Here is an 18,453-nt window from a genome sequence, read left to right on the forward strand (position 1 = left end):
GAAATGCTTGATTTTTGTAGCATCGTTAACTTGATTGCTTTGATTACATGATGTGAAATGTTGTTACAGAATATTACTTTTATCAAGTCGATGATGTGACGCTTTGTGCTTATGAACTTAACCTTGATTACAGGAGCTTGAATAAGTGTTCTTATACTTAAGCTTGCTTATGTGCATGTAGTTGCTTTGTTTAATCATAATAAAGAGAGTGTTTTACAAATTCAACTCAAATCATGCAAGTGCATTCACGACACAGAGTGTACCTATGATCCCCTTATTCAATTTCTGTCAGATCTAGGACACGATCACCACAAAAAGATATGTTTGTATTAACCTTCAAGATACATCATCATGACACTATCTTCAGTGAGGCATCTCAAGCACAGACTGAGAACTCCTTGGCATCAAATTGTCTTTAAAAACTGACTCTAAAACAATGATAATGCCAAGCTCTAGCTTCAAAGTTAACTTTGTTTTACCTCTCTTTCACATCAACCCTCACTTTTCTCACTACTTTGTCTTGGAAATTTCTCAAAGAGAATGTCACACTTGCAAAGTGTCTTCAAAAAAACTGCCTGTAGTGACTCAATAACTCTCAAAGTAAAAGATTACTTTGAGGTACAAAAATAAGTTTTAAAAATATTCCCTCTACAAAATACAAACAATAGAAAATTCCTTATTTCTCCAAAAATTATAAAAACACCAACCTTATTACAAAATTAATCCCAATGTTCACCCTTATGACTCCCGAATAAAAACATTTGATCCACTCCAAAAATCACTCAAAATTAAAAAATACACCTTATTTCTCCACAAATATTACAAATCCCTTTTCACTCCAAAAAAAATTTACAGAAAAAAACATCTTATTACTCCACTCACTTATCATTCCCAAAAAAGCTTTATTTAAAAAACACATCTCCACACAAAGAAGGTTCTTGCATTAATGAACATAGGGCACTTTGCCTTCTGCTGTGTGAATCACCATATCCTTTGCGAGATCCAAGCATTGAAGCCTAAAGCAATTTGATTCAATGGCAAATCCTTCAAAACCATGGAAGATCGAATACGCCAAGGCTTCAAGATCGACCTGCAAGACATGAAAAAATACCATCGAGAAAGACGTGTTGAGAACCGCCAAGGGAAATCAAAGAAGCGTAAGCCTGATGAACATGAAGCATTGCATAATAAAAAGCCAAATAAGGCGCCCTAAAATAAGAGTTCTGTGAAATTAGATAGTAATTTGGGAGAAGGATCATCTGCACAAGCTTGAGGGTTGGGAATTCAACTTACATGTCATTTACTACTTTCTCAGTTAGTTCGATTCGTGTGTTGTTAGCAGCTGTTATCTCCACAAAATGAAAATTGCATCGGCGAGGAGGAGAATTCAGCAGATTGCAAGCCACCTGACGGTGAATAAGGAAGGGGGACGTCCTCTGCTATTTCCCATGAGTTGTAGTGGCAAAACAAAATCCATGATCAGATGATTTGATAATATGGTGTTTTTTCTCACGTCAAGGCACTTCATCCCAAGGTTATTTTATGTGACAAGTCACAATTAAGAAGTATCCAGACCATGGTGACGTACAAGCATCTCAATTGGATGCAAGTTCAAAATGTGATAGCAATGTTTCTGCGGCTTCTGTTAACAAAAACTTGTTGTATTCTAGCGTGTCGCCCCTTTCCATGTTGACCTCAACGACGAACAGAGAGGTCATAACCTCGAATATCTCACGCAATTGCTAGGTGTCCCTTGCGGCCCTGGTGCAACCTCAAGTCTCATAGCAAGTTGGAAAATGCCCAGCTCCAATAAAATCTGAAGTCCCTTCTGTAAAAGTAGATCCCACACCTGAATCTGGACAACTCAAGCTAGAATTCACAAGAACAGTACTCCCTCCTGATAATTCAATGGCATCAAAATTAGGAAAACCAAAAATCAAAGGTGTTTCACTAACTAAAGTGTTCACACCAGAGCAAATTAGGGAGCATATAACAGGTCTGCGTCAATTGCTGTGATATGTTGAGTCCGCAGTGGAGTGAGGAGGACTTACAAAATTTTTATGAATCTTATTGGAAGTATGGAAAGGACTGGAAGAAGGTGTCTACCATGATCCGTAACAGGACAAAGTATTTACACTCTTTACATGCCATGGCTCCGTTATCGATGGCTGGTGAGTTAGCTTGGCTCATTAAGGATAAATTACCTTGTAAACATCTTATTCTGTCAGCAGAAGAGACATTTATCAATTTCCTTGAAACATCATTCTATTTAGAGGATATTTTCGAGCTTGCACCTATGGTGTCCTACCATCGCATGCTCTTCCACTGGTTTGCTGATATTTTTGGTTTAATGCATGAATCTGTTGGAGAAGGAGATGATCGTCATCTCATTTTAGAATGATGTCAGGATTCATCTATACCTCCCATCTTGGTGAGTGATATCTTGAAGTGGCAATATGGAGAAACTCAAAGTCCACAAGCTACTTGTCAGTTACTAAAGCAGGAGATGACATTACAAGACTTGCAGCATAAGGAGAGAACTGACCAATTGCCTTCCATATCATTTCAAGAGAGGGAAGCTACTTACTTGGCTGCACGGGAATGATTTTTTTTCTCCTAATTCATCTAAAGAAATTGACGAGCCAAAGGAGCAGGTAGTGCCAAGACTTAGAACTGTACCGATAGTTTCTCGCAGGATGATTGCTCATGATTTGGGAAAGAGGATTTTGGTAGATTCATCTTCTGAGAAGTCTCTGCGCTCAAGTGTTGGTAAATCCAAGTGCTAGTAAATCCAATGATTTGGCCCTCTCCAAGTGAATAATCCTCAAGGAATCATCTCCACGCAACTCTCATTCAATATTCGTCAAAGCGATCAAAATCGCACTTAAGAAACTTTTTTTCCCTCAAACTGAAACTAATTCGCCAATATTTTTTTTAGAATACCTTCCACTACTTTGATTTCGTATTATTGAATGCGATTGATACGCAAATATTTGTATTTTCCTGCCATTACTCCCTCAAAAGCTCCCTCAATAGCTTGATTGGTCTCATGTCACTTTCAACCATGCTCTGGTACCACATGAAGGAAAATCACACAGCCATATAACCATATGCACAAAAAATTAACACAAAATTAAATTGGCGGAAAGGCTAGAGAGCCATCATGTGGTCTCTCATGCTCATGTAATTCTCTCTTATTCAAATAATTTAGTAATACCTTTAAATACATGAGCAAGTGGTCTTAAGATAGTGCGTCTATCTTAGACTCGCTTGGTTGAGACAATTTCTCAATTTACACACTAATTTAGGATAGCTAGTTGGAGAGAATCTCTCATCCAAGCTAAACTCCTTGGTTTGAGGAATTCTCATGATTTTGTTTATTTAATTTAATATTTGGATTTATTGTTGATTTTTAAGAGAGTGAGGCTAACAATGAGAATAGTTGGTTTTACTAAGCTAGGAGGTGAATTAAGGCCCATATATTTACCCCATGATGAGGCTCATCAAATACTAGGACTAGAGGCTCATTCTCTACAACCAGATAGTAGAGATTGGGATCTGTAGCACTCTTAACGAACCCCATACAAGGCTTTCTTTAATCTGCATACATGAGATTTATTCTCATGTGTCTCAAAGCCTTCTGGATATTCAATGTATACTTCCTCTTGTATTACCTCATTCAAGAATGTCGTCTTGACATCCATTTGATGAATCTTCCACCCCATTTGTGCTACAAGAGATATCAAAGTTCTAATAGATATATACCTAGATACTAGGGCGAAGATATCTTTGTAGTCTATTCCTTCCTTCTCAGCATACCCATTTGCCACAAACCTGGCTTTGTATTTCTCCACACTGTCATCTGCAACATATTTGTTCTTGTAGATCCATCTTGAACCTACCACTGATCTTTCCTGAGGCCTAGGCACCACTTCCCAGACACCATTCACCATTATAGAGATGCATTCCTCCACCATCGCATCCACCCATACTTGATGTTGAACAAACTCTTGAAAATGGAGAGTACCCCAACCTGAGCTACTAAGGCCTGGTATCTCTCTGGCTGTCTTCACTCTCTTTTACTATTCCTAGGTGCACCAATGAATTCTTCTGCATCCCATAGAATTTGTCGGAGTTCATGGATCATTCTTCCACTAGTAGTAGGCACATATGTCAGCTCTTCCTCTTCTTGTTATTCCTCCTATTCCGAAGGAGAATTTCTGGTACTAACTTCTACTGGTTGAAGTGGTTTGACCAATGGTTCATCTTTTGACTGCTCCTCAAAGGCATTTCTCGAGATTTTCTGAAAGCTCTATCCTCCATGAAATTCACATCTTGCCAAACTACTACCTTCCCTCTCCTTGGAAAATAGACTCTATATGCCTTAGCATTCTCGCGATATCCCACAAGATGTCATTTCTCTGTAGTTTTATATAACTTCTTCCTCTTCTCCTCGGGCATACGGCAATATGCTAAACTCCCAAATATCCTGAAATGACTAATTTCAGGTGTCTTCCCGGTGAAGACCTTCTTTGGAGTAACCTTGCCAAATGCCATATCAGGAGTTCTGTTATGGACATAGACTATCGTGTTGCATGCTTCTACCCACAGGAATTTTGGCATATCCCGATCATACATCATTGCCCTAGTTGCTTCTAGAATAGTCCTGTTCTTCCTTTCCGCTACCCCATTCTACTCTGGATTGTAGGGAGTTGTCCACTCTCTTCTAATGCCCTCCCTAGTGCAAAAATCGTGAAGTCCTTGTCAACGTACTCTCCACCATGGTCTGAATGCAACAATTTTATCTTCTTTCCTGTCAGATTCTCCACTAGAGCCTTGAACTCTTTGAATCGACCAAAAACCTCATATTTGGTTTTCAGAAAGTAGATCCAAGTCTCCCTGGAATGGTCATCGATGAAGGTGATGAAGTATTCAACACCAATAAGATATTTTTTGGACATCGGTCCGCAGATGTATGAGTGTATCAATCCTAGTACACTCTTGGCCCTATTGTTACTTCTTGGAAATGCTGCTTTGACATACTTGCCCAGAGCACACCCTCTGCATACATTATCTTGTTCAGTACTAAGATTTGGATCTCCTGTTATAGTTTTTCTAAGAATTCTCAGAGCCCCATGGTGCAAATGTCCCATCCTTCTGTTCCATAGTTCATTCAAATCCTTGTCTCCATTACTGCCTATCAGTGCCATTGGTGATTCTATTTACAAACTGTACAACCTGTTACTTCTGATTCCGATCTAGACCTTATTTTTCCAACTCAGGTGTTTGACATATACTTTCTTCTTAATGAAGAAAACGCCATAGCCCTTGTTTTGAATTTTAGATACATAAAGTAATTTCATACCCAGTCCTGGCACATGAAGCACATTGGTAGCTTGGAACCGCTCTCCTATTTCTGTTTGAAAAACTATAGTACCTTTCCCTATTGGTGTACACTTTGCCTTATTCCCCATGGTGATTTGAAAATTCATTCTTTCTTCCTGATAATCTAAAAAACATTCTCGGATTCTTGTCATATGCCAACAAGCCCAACTATCTATATACCAAACCTCCGAGGAGGCAGAGCTTGCTACGCAAGCAACTTCTTCTTCCAATCTGGAAGTCAACATGGAATAATCGTAATTTTTGTCTCTTGTGCATTCTTATGAAAATTCGCACAAGTCTCCTTGAGTGGATGCTTCTGCATCATGCTAATTGATTTTCCCTTCCTGTTGCTGAATCTTTTCTCTGATACCATGTGAAAATTTCTAAACAGAAATTCTATTACTGCAGCAATTGATTTATTTCACCTACTTATTATTCCTAATAAGTTATTTATGAAATCCCTTCAGTAAATATTAAAATAAATTCTACCGTAAATATCACACCATTATACAGAAACAAATATAGGCACAAGACTCAATCACTTCAACACAGTTATTTTTGGACAATTGTCCCCGAAGAAACCCAATGTGGGAAAACGGGTGCAACAGAGGAGGGTTTTATTAATCTTTAGCAACAATGGCTTTTACATAAAAATTACATAGACATTAGGAGAAAACACCTGAGACTTTTCTTCGAGACTTTCTAACACCCCGGAGAGCTTCCTTTCTCTACTGCGTCAGCCCTGCGTCATTTTGCGTGGCTCTGCACAACTCTGGTCCCTCTCTGTGTCATCCCTGCGTCTCTCTGATCTGTGTCTCCCTCTGCACTATCTCTTAGAGTTCCTACGTCACTTATTCTGAGCTCCCTGACTGCTGTTAATCCCCCCTCTTCCTCCACCCTGCAACTATCCCTCTAAAATCGATCTCCTTCTCTTTGAGAATCAAGTTTCCTTGAGATATTGAGTATCTGCTGGTGTGTCTCCAACTGACCCTCAAGCCTATTCTTATACTTTTCCTATTGAGTCTTCAACGACTGAGATTAAGTCCCTAATCAATGGCTAAGATTAGATTTGGCTTGATCCTCATCATTTAGAACCTTCTCACCCATTTTTATATTAATACCCATTAATATTTTAATTTTCCTAAGTTTATACTTAGGAACTCCATTAAAAAATATTAATTATTTTAATATCTCTCCAACTGGATGGAATTTCCCAAAACGATTTCTGGGTTTTGGATATTGCCTTAGCCTCTTCACCAATTTTCATGGCTAGAGGACATCCGATGTGACCACAAATCAACACAAGAGATGTTGGAAGATGAATCCAACAGTCATGTACAATGTATTATAAATGAACATCTTGTGAATAGTAAATGCAATCTAATGCTTATCTTCCATATAGTTGTTTGCATTCTATGTGAGTTTAACAACCATGTAAGGCCAATTTTACCATAGTAAATTTGCTTTCACTGTGAGAAATTACTTAATAAACCACATTTGTTAAGAAATTTATAATTAAACCCATGGCGAATAATTAAATAAATCACTATTTTTTTAATTATCTTCTAGGAATAATTAATTAAACCATTGTTTAATTAATATTCCTTGTCACATTTGATTCAATTATGAGAAATAAATAGATAAATCATTAATTATCTTATTCTTCTCTGGGAATTATTAATTAATCACTAATCAGTTATTATTCCTTATCAAGTTTGACCAAATCCCTTAGGAATAATTAAATAAATCATTATCTGTTTATTATTCCTTAACCATCTTTCTTGAGGTGATACATAAATCATTTATTTATTTATTATTTCTAAATAAAAGTTTAAATACTTTTTCTGTCTAAACAAATATAATAAAATATTCCAAATGGTTATTCCTAGAATGGGGTTAATAATATTTTATTATTTCTCATTATTAGAAGGTAACTTAATATTTTGTTATAAATATAAGGGTTTTCCATTCATTATTCACTTTCAATTATTTTCATTTTTGCACTCAATGTTGTAACTCTGATTATTATCATTGTCATACACCATTTTTCTTTTCCATTTGAGTTCTCACTGAGCTCAAACATTTTTTTTGTTGGGTTTTACACATTATAGAGGAGAGAGACTCTACAAAAGCTGAAGATATTTGAGGATAGACAAGAACCTATCCCATAGAGGGGGACTGGTATCACTACTTGTTCCCTTCACATGTTTTGTTTAATAAAATATATTCTTTATATATCTGGTTTCCATTGGATTATTGTTGTTACTTGTGCTTATTTTAATATTCCATTTTGCTGTTTAACTATGATTATGGCATAGATAAGGGATTTGGTAGGTTTTGTTTCTATCATTTGTTGCAGATCTACAATGTTTAGTAGTCATTTTCATTGTTAGGGTTGTTTGTCATCCACAACTTTAAGTGGTTTCTTTTCATACACATTCGAGAAGAAAAAACAATAACACACACCGCCTCCCCTACTTTGGGACCTACACATCAACACAAAGTGCCGCCTATTTGTCTTCCCAGGTAATGCTTCACTCACAAAGCCTCAACAAATCTCTTCCAATTTCTTTTCATCAATACAATCAGTAATATCTACCAAACCAAGCAGGTTCCTTAGATATTCAAACTTATTATTAGGAAAAGCCTTTGTTAATATGTCTTCTACCTATGCATCTGTCGAGACATGTTCCAACTTCATGGTCCCATCCTGCACCAGGTTCCTAATAAAGTGGAACTTATTGTTGATATGTTTTATTCTAGCATGAAACACGGGATCTCCAGACATCTTGATACAACTTTGATTGTCATAATTAATCACAGTACAACCCATATACTTGAACAAATATGTCAGAGCTTCCTTAACCAAACAAACCCCTTTCCTAATTCACATGCAACCACATATTCTACCTCAGCGCTACTTAAAGCAACGAGATCTTGCTTCCTACTCATCAATGAGACCATAGCAACTCCTAGAATAAAACATCCTCTAATAGTGCTCTTTCCATCAGTCTCACTGCCACCCTAATCAAAATCTGTGAAGCCAATTAACTTGAATTCCTTACTATCATACTTTATGAAGTGATGTATAGTGCCATGAAGATACCTTAGTATATGTTTGGCATCTATCCAGTGATCATGACGAGGCTCCAACTGAAACTGACTAAGAATGTTCACTGCAAAACACACACACACACACACATATATATGGCCTAGTATTTACCAGATACATTAGGGAATCCATGAATTGTCGATAAGAGGTAGGATCCATGAGACTAGAGTCAAAGTCCCTCAATTTCTTGAGATTGGTGATCATAGGAGTAGTCATCGACTTGGAATCCATCATCCCAAATTTCTACAGCAACTTGACGATGTACTTTCCTTTCCCCAAATATATCTCCCCAGGTCTCTGCCATACTTCGAGACCCAGGTAATAGTGCTTCAATCCTAGATCCTTCATTTCAAATTCAGTTGCCAACATCTTCTTGGATTCTTGAATTCTTAGCTCTACATCTGTGATGAATTTATCATCCACATATAGTAGAATAATTACAGGCTCATCATTCATGACCTTGATGTAGAGATTCGGATTAGCAGAACTCTTCACGAACCCAATTCTAAGTAGATATGCATCCATCCTTACATACCATGCCCTAGGTGCTTGCCTCAAACCATATAGGGACTTCTTAAATATGCAAACATGAGAGTTCCTATTATTAACTTCAAAGCCTTCGGTTTGTTCGATATACACTTCCTCATCAATGATACCATTCAGAAATGTAGTCTTCACATCCATTTGATGGATATTCCAACCCATTGTCGCAGCCAATGAAACCAAAGATCTAATGGTAGTGTACCTTGTTGTGGATGTAAAGGTTTCTTCATAATAAATGCCTTCCTTTTGATATAAACCCCTTACAATGAATCTCGCTTTGTACTTTTCTATACTTCCATCAACACCATGCTTGATCTTATAGATCCATTTGGAGGTGACAACTGATTTGTCACTAGGTCTAGGAATGATTTCCCAAACCCCATTCTTCATGATGGATTGATATTCTTCCTGCATCGCTTTCTTCCAAACCTCTTGATGAGAAGCTTCCTTGAATATAGATGGTTCGACTTCAATTAACTTCGTCATCTATGCAACATAACCAAAATATCTCTTTGGTCTCTTACTTTCCCTGAAGGTTCCTTTCACAGCTTCATGTCCTTCAACATCTTCTAATGTATCTTTTAACCAATTTTTCCTTTTCCTTGTGGTTTGGATGACCACTAATTGAATAGGCTCACTTGGTCTGTCTTCTTCTTCTTCATTTGTAGTAGGGTTTTCATGATGAACTTCTTCTTCTTCAAATATGGGAACTTCTTCGTCATCATAATCAATAGGAATATCTTTTTATTTCTTGTATGCTTGATTTTCATCAAATATGACATCCTTGCTTACTTCTATATGTCTTCTTTACTTAATGTAGATTCTATATGCTTTTGAGGAGAGACTATATCCAACGAATATTCTGTTGATACTTGTAGAGTCCAACTTTTTTCACTTGTCCTTTGGAACATGGATGTATGCTGGACTTTTAAAGATTTGGAGGTGATCCACACTCAGCTTATTTCCTGTGAATACTTCTTTGAGTGTTGTATTATCAAGACTTTTATGAGGACTTGTATTTTGAATGTATACGACTCTCATTTCTACTTCTCCCCATAATAATTTTGGTAGGTCTTGATCAATGGGCATGGTTTGAATGCCTTCTTCAATTGACCTATTCTTCCTTTCGACCAATCCATTTTGTTCAGGACAATGAGCTCCCTCTTAATACCTGCTTCCTTACAACATGCAATCAATTCCTTAGAAGTGTATTCCCCACCATTTTTAGACCTTAGAGTTTTTATATTTCTTTCAGTTAGGGTTTCCTCTTCAGACCTAAACTCCTTGAACTTATCAAATAATTCATCTTTTGTTTTGATAAGGTAGAGCCATGTATTTCTAGAATGGTCATAAATGAATGTCACAGAGTAGATATGACCTTCAAGTGATTTTTCATACATGGGCCCTCACACATCATAATGGATGAGGTCTAATGTCTCTTTAGACATAGTTTCACTATTTGGAAATGGATTTCTTGTATGTTTTCCCAAGGAGCATCCCTTGCACACACCTTCGTGATCTAACTTCATATTGTGGATACCATGCACCAATTGACTAAGGGTAGGGATGACCTTATAATGTAGATGACCATACCTCCTATGCCATAGCTCAATGGGACTGATTTCCATATGAACCAAAGCTTGAGGAGGAGGTGTAATGACTCTATAGAGGCTTCCTTCATGAATTCCAATAAACCTAGATTTATCAATAATAGATTATTTTCCCCAAACCAATACTTTTCCATCAACAAAAATGTTATGAATATAATTCATAACAAGTTAATAAATAAAATAAATATAAATATTAAATAATTAAATATTAATTAGGTTAAATGAATGATTAAGTTAGTGAAAAGGCATGTCTAAAAGACATGCCTAATCACGAAAGGTCATCTGCTGAGGTATAAAAGTAGGGTCCTCATTGTAATCTTATATCATCTTATACAATTATATATATTAATAAATTATTATTATTAAATACTTGTGTGTATTTTAACAATTAAGTCTTCAAGCTATCAGTCTTTTGTGTTTCAACATAGTTTTTATGCTACAGTGGTACCAAAGCCATGGCACACGATATAATCATGCGGTCCTTTGAATGTAGTTCGCCACACAATGTGCCATTACATTCACATCCTGATAACGTTGAATAGTTTAGTATTCAAGAAGCATTTTAGCGTTTAGAAAAATCATTTGCAGAAATTACCGCATGTCGAGAAGAAAATGTGGAAGAAGAAAAAGAAGAAGAATTCGATCAAAATGTTGATCTTAATGGCAATGAAAATGATCCAGATGAAGATGATGTGGATGAGGACTATCTCGAAAAACAAGAAGATGTTCAATATCATAAAAACAAGGAAGATGCATTTTATGATGACCGATATGGAGGTGAAAGATCTGGTTTCGAAGATTGAAATCTTGTAGGCGGGCCAAGAAACAGCAACAGAGATCTGTCACTGGACCGTTATGGAAATGGTCGAGGAAGAGGGCGAGGAGGTCGAGCATTGTGCTACAACTGTGGTCGAGTGGGTCACATTGCCAGAGACTGCGCAGAAGGTGACTGGTCAAATAGATGTTATGAATGGGGACAATATGGTCATATCAAACATCGATGCCCTGAATTGAGTCGAAATACGAATACTTATCGTTCGAGGTCTCGATCACCGCAAGATACTAGGATAAGAAGAAGAAGTCGAAGTCCCGGTTACAGAAGGAGATGTAGAAGAATTCGAAGTCTCGGTTACAGAAGGAGACGTAGAAGAAGCCGAAGTCCTGGTTACAGAAGGAGAAGGAGACATAGCAGAAGCCCCCCATCCCTTGACAGTTATGTTGGCAGGCCTAGTCCTCGACCATATGGTAGGAGAAGTCGAAGCCCGCCTTATAGAAGTGACCGACATAGCCTTGGCAATGACCACAGTGCGTTAGAGGTCGAGATCAAGACAACCAATTCACAGTTGTCTTATAACAAAGGATTACATGTTTTGGTTACTGGATCAATTACCTTTAAAAACAGTGGAACACGAACATTCACTCAATCCTTTTTCCTCGCTCCGCAGAAAAGGGGGTACTTTGTATTAAATGACGTTGTAAGGTATTTAGGTGAAGCACCACAACTACAAAAGCAAAATGTTTCAAAAGATGCCGCCAAAGCATGTGCTGTCTCAGGCCCAGTTGTCAAGCCTAAAGAAGTAGGTCAAAACGATGTGAGTGAGTGATCCATAACAACGCTGGAGGAACCTGCTAATGTTGCTGAGGAGGTACATAAAAATGACATGCAACAAAAGGAAGTCACTGAAGACTCAGGTGGCCAAAAGGGATCAGAAATTGAATAAGCTCACAGTGGAGAAGTGCCTCATCCTCCTCAAGAAACTCCAGTAGAGGTCCAAGCACGTCAAAAGACCTATGCTTCAATTCTTAAACAAAATGCAGAACCACCTGTCATTGCAGTTAAGAAATCATCCTCATGACGAAAAGGGTTGTACCAAATTTAGCTCAATGTCCATAAACTACTTCCATTTCTAATGCATCAAGTTCAAATCATGTCAATAGGTCTGTTAAAAGCACTACAAAAGAAAGTGGGTTCTCTATTTTTAGCAACAACTTCACTGTGAATGTTACTGCTTCCCAACTTGGGAAGGAGTTAAAGAAGTTTGTGGCCCTCACCGGACATGAAGAGCCTCCCCTTATGAAACCCACCAGACAGTTGATCTTGCTGAACACACAGAACAAGATCAATGAATTTGTAAAATGGGCCATCAACAACATCTCGTTGGTTCCTCCTCCCACTCCATACCTGGTCACTGGCGCTTATGACACTGTGTAAAATCTTCCGAACAGATTAGACGCAACAGAAGAAAATCACGAAGAAACTTCTGCTGATGTGACATCTCATACATCGATGGCAGTAGAAAGAGACTTAGTTTGTGGACTCAGCGATGACATCGTTCTCGGGGAAGTCATTCCTCGATTATCTCGGGCAATGCCATGGGATAAGCGACTGGTTCTGAGCTCGTTGAGTCGATCCTGGGCCAATTCAATAGTGATGCATACTCCATTAGAGCATGATCGTGTTTATAACAAAGTTGTGATTGTCTCCCCCGGGGAATTCATCATACTGCGTGTTTTTTGCATGCTCGCACTAGTCCAAGAGGCGACCTGATGGCACCCAACATGATTTCCACAACGTGCGTTGTGTTTAAAAGACGAGATGACTGCAGCTGTCAGATGCGCAGACGCAGTCGTCTTGGTCATTGATGCTGTGGACAGTGTGATGGTAAATACAAAGAGGGCTATGTGTCATGATAGGTCAGCCAAACGGTATGGCTTTAGGAGACATTTAATTTCTTTCTTTCTTTCATTAAAATATTAAATCCATAACATATAATTACGTATTATATATATATTTATATATATTATTAGAGTTAAAAAAATAATAATAATAATAATAATAATTTGAAGTTATGAACAAAAAAAAAAATAGAGGAATTAAAAAAGAAGAAGAAGAAGAAGACAACCTTGGACTCAAAATAGGGTCACTAGCAAACCACTAGTGATGGAGACCTTCCACTTTTCCATATGCGGAGATGACAACAGCAAAGACAGTTTTCAGCAATATAGCTTTGAGGACAAAGCTTCTAAAGGAAGGGACTATGTTATGAATATAATTCATAACAAGTTAATAAATAAAATAAATATAAATATTAAATAATTAAATATTAATTAGGTTAAATAAGTGATTAAGTTAAGTGAAAAGGCATGTCTAAAAGACATGCCTAATCACGAAAGGTCACTTGCTGAGGTATAAAAGCAGGGTCCTCATTGTAATCTTATATCATATTATACAATTATATATATTAATAAATTATTATTATTAAATACCTGTGTGTATTTTAACAATTAAGTCTTCAATCTATCAGTGTTTTGTGTTTCAGCATAGTTTTTATGCTACACAAAAGTAGTTGTTTCCCATTTATCTTCTAAACAAGAAATGGAAAGAAAATTCTTTTTCAAACCTGAAACATATAGAATGTTGTTTAGGTGCAACTTCGATCCATTTTCTAGCTTCAACGATGTTGATCCCAGGCCTCTAACATCATAGCTTTTGTTGTCACCCAATTCCACTGCATGAGAAGATGGCTCCTTTGATAGTGTATGAATTTTTTTACTTTCTCCTATCATGTGTCTTGATGCTCCACTATCAATGATCCATGCATTGTCATCATTAAGAGAACCTGTAAGAGCAACCAAGAATCCTTGACTTTTGACCTTGTTGAATAAGTAATGGATGACCTTCTTGATCCAGCTTCCAGTAGTGTTGATACCCATTCTTATGTAGTTCATCAAAGATGGAGAATCCATGCCAACAAAGTGATCTTCAACTTTTCATGACCTTACCTCTGATACCATGTTGGAAAATCAATGAAAATATATTAGGGTTTGATTTTCCTTACTTGATAATTACTTGTGAGTTATGTTGGCTCATTTTACTTATTTATTATTTTATCTTTCATCAAGCAATTACCATATTATGTGTGTATTAATATCACAAAACAAGAGACACAATATGTAGGCACTATGCCAGGGAAAAACCCCCCTCGAGGGTAAAACCCAGTAAAAAATTCTCTTCCTTTCAATAGTATTCTTTGAAACTCTTCACCCTAAACAAATACCAAACCTTCCCTCCACACCAAGTCAACCTCCCAGATCTTCAACCTCTTTCCAGCAACAATTCCTTCCCAACAACTTCGATTATGTAGCAGCTTTCAGCATCAAGAAGCAGCAAAAATTGGAAGACTTAGATCTCCCAAACTAGCGCACGAAACACAGAGAGAGAGACATAAAAAGTTAGATTTTATTCTTCTCCTTAGACTTCACACAACTCTCACTTCCTTTTATTTATTAGACCCACTTCGCACTTCTCCAGATTCCTTAGCGATATCAAATTATCTTGAGATGAGATGCTCCAAATGAATTTAACTTGCTTCTATTTATAGGCTTCAAGTGAGGTCGAATTGGTGTCCTTAGGTCGAATTGATCTTTTCTAGGTCGACTTGGTGTGGAGGATACATAAATTATAGTTGACTCAATAGTAAACCTTTTTACATGATTCAAAATCCCAAGAATGGTCTATTTGAATGTACAATGACTTCATAAACTCAATATTAATCCTAGGAGTCCACAATGGGGACTTTGAGTAATATAATGATGACCCAAGCATGAAACCCATGCTTTAACAAGTCATTGATACAATAATAAAAATTATTTTCTTTATTATGTTCACAAGTACATTTCTTGATGACTCAAATACATTAATGAAGACTAAACCTAGTTACATTTTCCTACACCAAGAACTTCTATACATAGTTCCTTCATCTTTTCAACCACCTCATATTCCATCTCAGGACATATTATGTTGATTTCATTTTAAAAATATGTGAACTAGTTCAAGGCATATTATCTTCGTGCCTTTATGCATCTTCTTAAAGGAAGAATTCCTTCTTCTTTGATCATGCTCATGAGACAGAGCATTTACTCATTCTAATTGCAACCACATGATGACATGACTTTATCTATCTATTTCCAAATTTATACATATCTCTTCCTTCATGTGGTCATCTAGACTTATTTTGGAACCTTCCTTTCCTTTGAAGACTAAAGTACTTCAATCCACTTGACATGTTTCACATCTTCGTCATCATACCTTACCTGTCGATCCCACACAAGGTGGACCATAAACTATCGGCAATACATTTTCTTCTTCCAAGTAGAGGTGAACCTTTTGATGAAGATTCTAATGGAGGATCTTGATTATCCTCATCCTGCAAATGCTCCATCCGAATGACTACGGTGTATGATGATTTCTTCATATTCTATAAAGAAATATGACTTTCTTTATACTATACATATTACTGCTATGGTTATCCTTAAATTCTTCTAATGGAGATGCCATGAATTACTTTCTTTCTCTCATGATGACTACTACAACCATGTAGAATTTATATTCTAGCTATGCTTCCTTGCCTTTAATGATGAATTCATCTCTATTTCATCTCTGATGCATCCTATCATCCTTGAGATGCTTCTTATCATGATAGTTATCTTTTAAAAAAACTGAAAGGAACTAAGTAAAGGAGATTATCAAAATCATAGTAGAGATCTTTCACTTCCTCCTTTGATTTCCTCTTTCTAGGTTCTTCCATTTCTTTGGTGACACAAGCTTCATTTCTTTCTTTCCTTTTCTTGTTGTCCTTCTTGATTTTAGGACAATCTCTCTTGAAATTCCCATATTCTTGATAGCCATAGCATTGGATCTTTGACATATCAATCTTTTTCTTTTTCTGAGGACCAAACTTTCCTTTTCTTCTAGCCATGGCAACAAATTACTGAACTTGTTCATTTGATCCCACATCACTTTTTTCCTTCATCCTAGTTTCTTTGATCTTTCATAATGACCAAATTTCACTAAATGGAGTAGATTTCTTCTTTCCATAAATACTTGATATAAAGTTACCCCATTCATCAGGTAGTGCATTGAGCACAATAGTGGTCATCTCTTTGTCAAACATTATTTCCCCCAAAGTTTGTAGTTGGTCTCTTATTTGTGACACCCTCATAAGATATGAGGCTATCCATTTTTCCTTCGATACCTTCATTTTGTATAGGTCGGTTCTCAAAGATATGACTTCTCTAGCAATGCTTATGGAGAACAATTCTACCAACTTATCATAGATTTCTTTTGAATTCTCCAGCTTCGATACATAAGGGATGAGGGAATCCTTGATTGATTTGATAAGGATTCTTTGAGCCCTTACTTCTCCTTTCATATATTTTGATAGAGCTTGAGCTTCTTATTTTGGTGGTTGAGTTATTGAACCCTTAACATGCCCAATAGCTTCATTCTCTACGAGGATCAAGTCTGTCCTCTTCTTCCATACAAGGAAATTTGATGACCCAACCAATTTGTTTTTTTTCCTTGCAAAATGAAGTCATTTTGATATTAGATTGAGACATATATATAAGGATACTTACTTTTCAAGTGAATATGCTTCTTTGAAGATGATATCTTCGACATGATTCCTTTCTTGATTTTGTTGATGATTGATGATGATTGCTTCCTTGAAGATGACAATACTTCTTCTTCTAGAGATGTCATTCTTCAAATATACTTGAGATGTTATTATTTCTTCAAATAGAGGGAGATCACCTTGATTCCTTTGATAATGATGACACTACTTCTTCTTTCTTCCATGGGATGTAGAAATGTAGAATATGGAGACTTCAAGGTGCTTCAAATGTAGAGTCTTTCTTTGATTGAGTGGAGGTAGGTCCTTCTTGAAAGTATAGTCTTTGAGGTCTTCTCCTAGACGTTGCTTCTAGATTGTACAATCCTTGTGAACAAATTGATAGTCTTCCTTGATTATCCTTAGACCCTTCTTGATGGTTTGATGTCCTCTTGGATGTCTTGACTTTATTGATACTCCTTTTGATGATCTTTTCTTCAAGTTGTCTTTCCTTGTCTTGTCACCTTAGCTCTGATACCGTGTTGAGAAAACTAGGTGTAGCTAGATTAGGTGGTTTCTCATACTTTGATAATTGCTTATGATGTATTTTTACTTAAATTAATTAGATTCTTCTTTAACTTGATTATAATTAGTGTTTGTCTCATCAAACAACTAACAAAAAATAAAGAACAACGTGACAAGAGAGCAAAGAATATAGGCTATCAACCAAGGCCAAAACCTCTCCTTTTGAGAGGAAAACCCACAAGAACTCTTCTCTTCTTATAGAAATTCAAATGACGGATTCCAAGACCTAGGACCCTTGTCAAAGTCCCCTCCAAGACCAAGTCAATCCTTCCTTCTTAATGAGACTTCCTTCCACTTACTTCGACCTTGGAAAATTCTGCAATTTTGACCCCTTAGGAGTTTCTTCTGCAACTTCGATCCCCAACAGATTCTTCTACAACTTCAACCTCCAATAGTTTCTTCTTTAGTAACGCTAGCTCTTGCACGTGTGGAGAAAAACGGTGATTTATTCCTCTTTTATTCTTCGCTTGAGTTGATCCTTTCTTCTAAGAAATTTGGCTTACAAAGTATGTCACTTGGAACCATAACTTGACTTCTGCAATTCGGTCTAAAACTGTTGTAATAGATGCCCTAATTATTTCATACGTGTGAAGGATATTAGCCCAAAGACAATCTCAAAACTTTGCTTTCTTATTCTCCTTCTTTATTAGGTATTTGACTTCATTTTTCGTCCACTTCTCTTCTTAGATCAAACTTCTTGAAAGCTTATTGGATGGTCATCAAATGTGGTAAAAGTCTTCTTATATATAGGCTTCTTTCTAGGTCGAATTACTACCTTTAGGCTGACTTTTCCATGTATGAAGACCAACTTGTTCTTTTGATGATGACA

The 18,453-nt window shown here is 36.7% G+C and overlaps 1 pseudogene; it reads left to right on the top strand.

The window, feature by feature from the left end:
- Positions 1 to 2,163: 2,163 nt before the first annotated feature.
- On the top strand, positions 2,164 to 11,453 carry LOC149233680 (uncharacterized; annotated as a pseudogene).
- The last annotated feature ends 7,000 nt before the right edge of the window (positions 11,454 to 18,453 follow it).

The sequence above is a fragment of the Pinus tabuliformis genome, chromosome J (genome assembly GCF_031772625.1).
Source record: "Pinus tabuliformis cultivar Carrire ecotype Pingquan chromosome J, CPIR1, whole genome shotgun sequence".
In the NCBI taxonomy this organism is placed as follows: Eukaryota; Viridiplantae; Streptophyta; class Pinopsida; order Pinales; family Pinaceae; genus Pinus; species Pinus tabuliformis.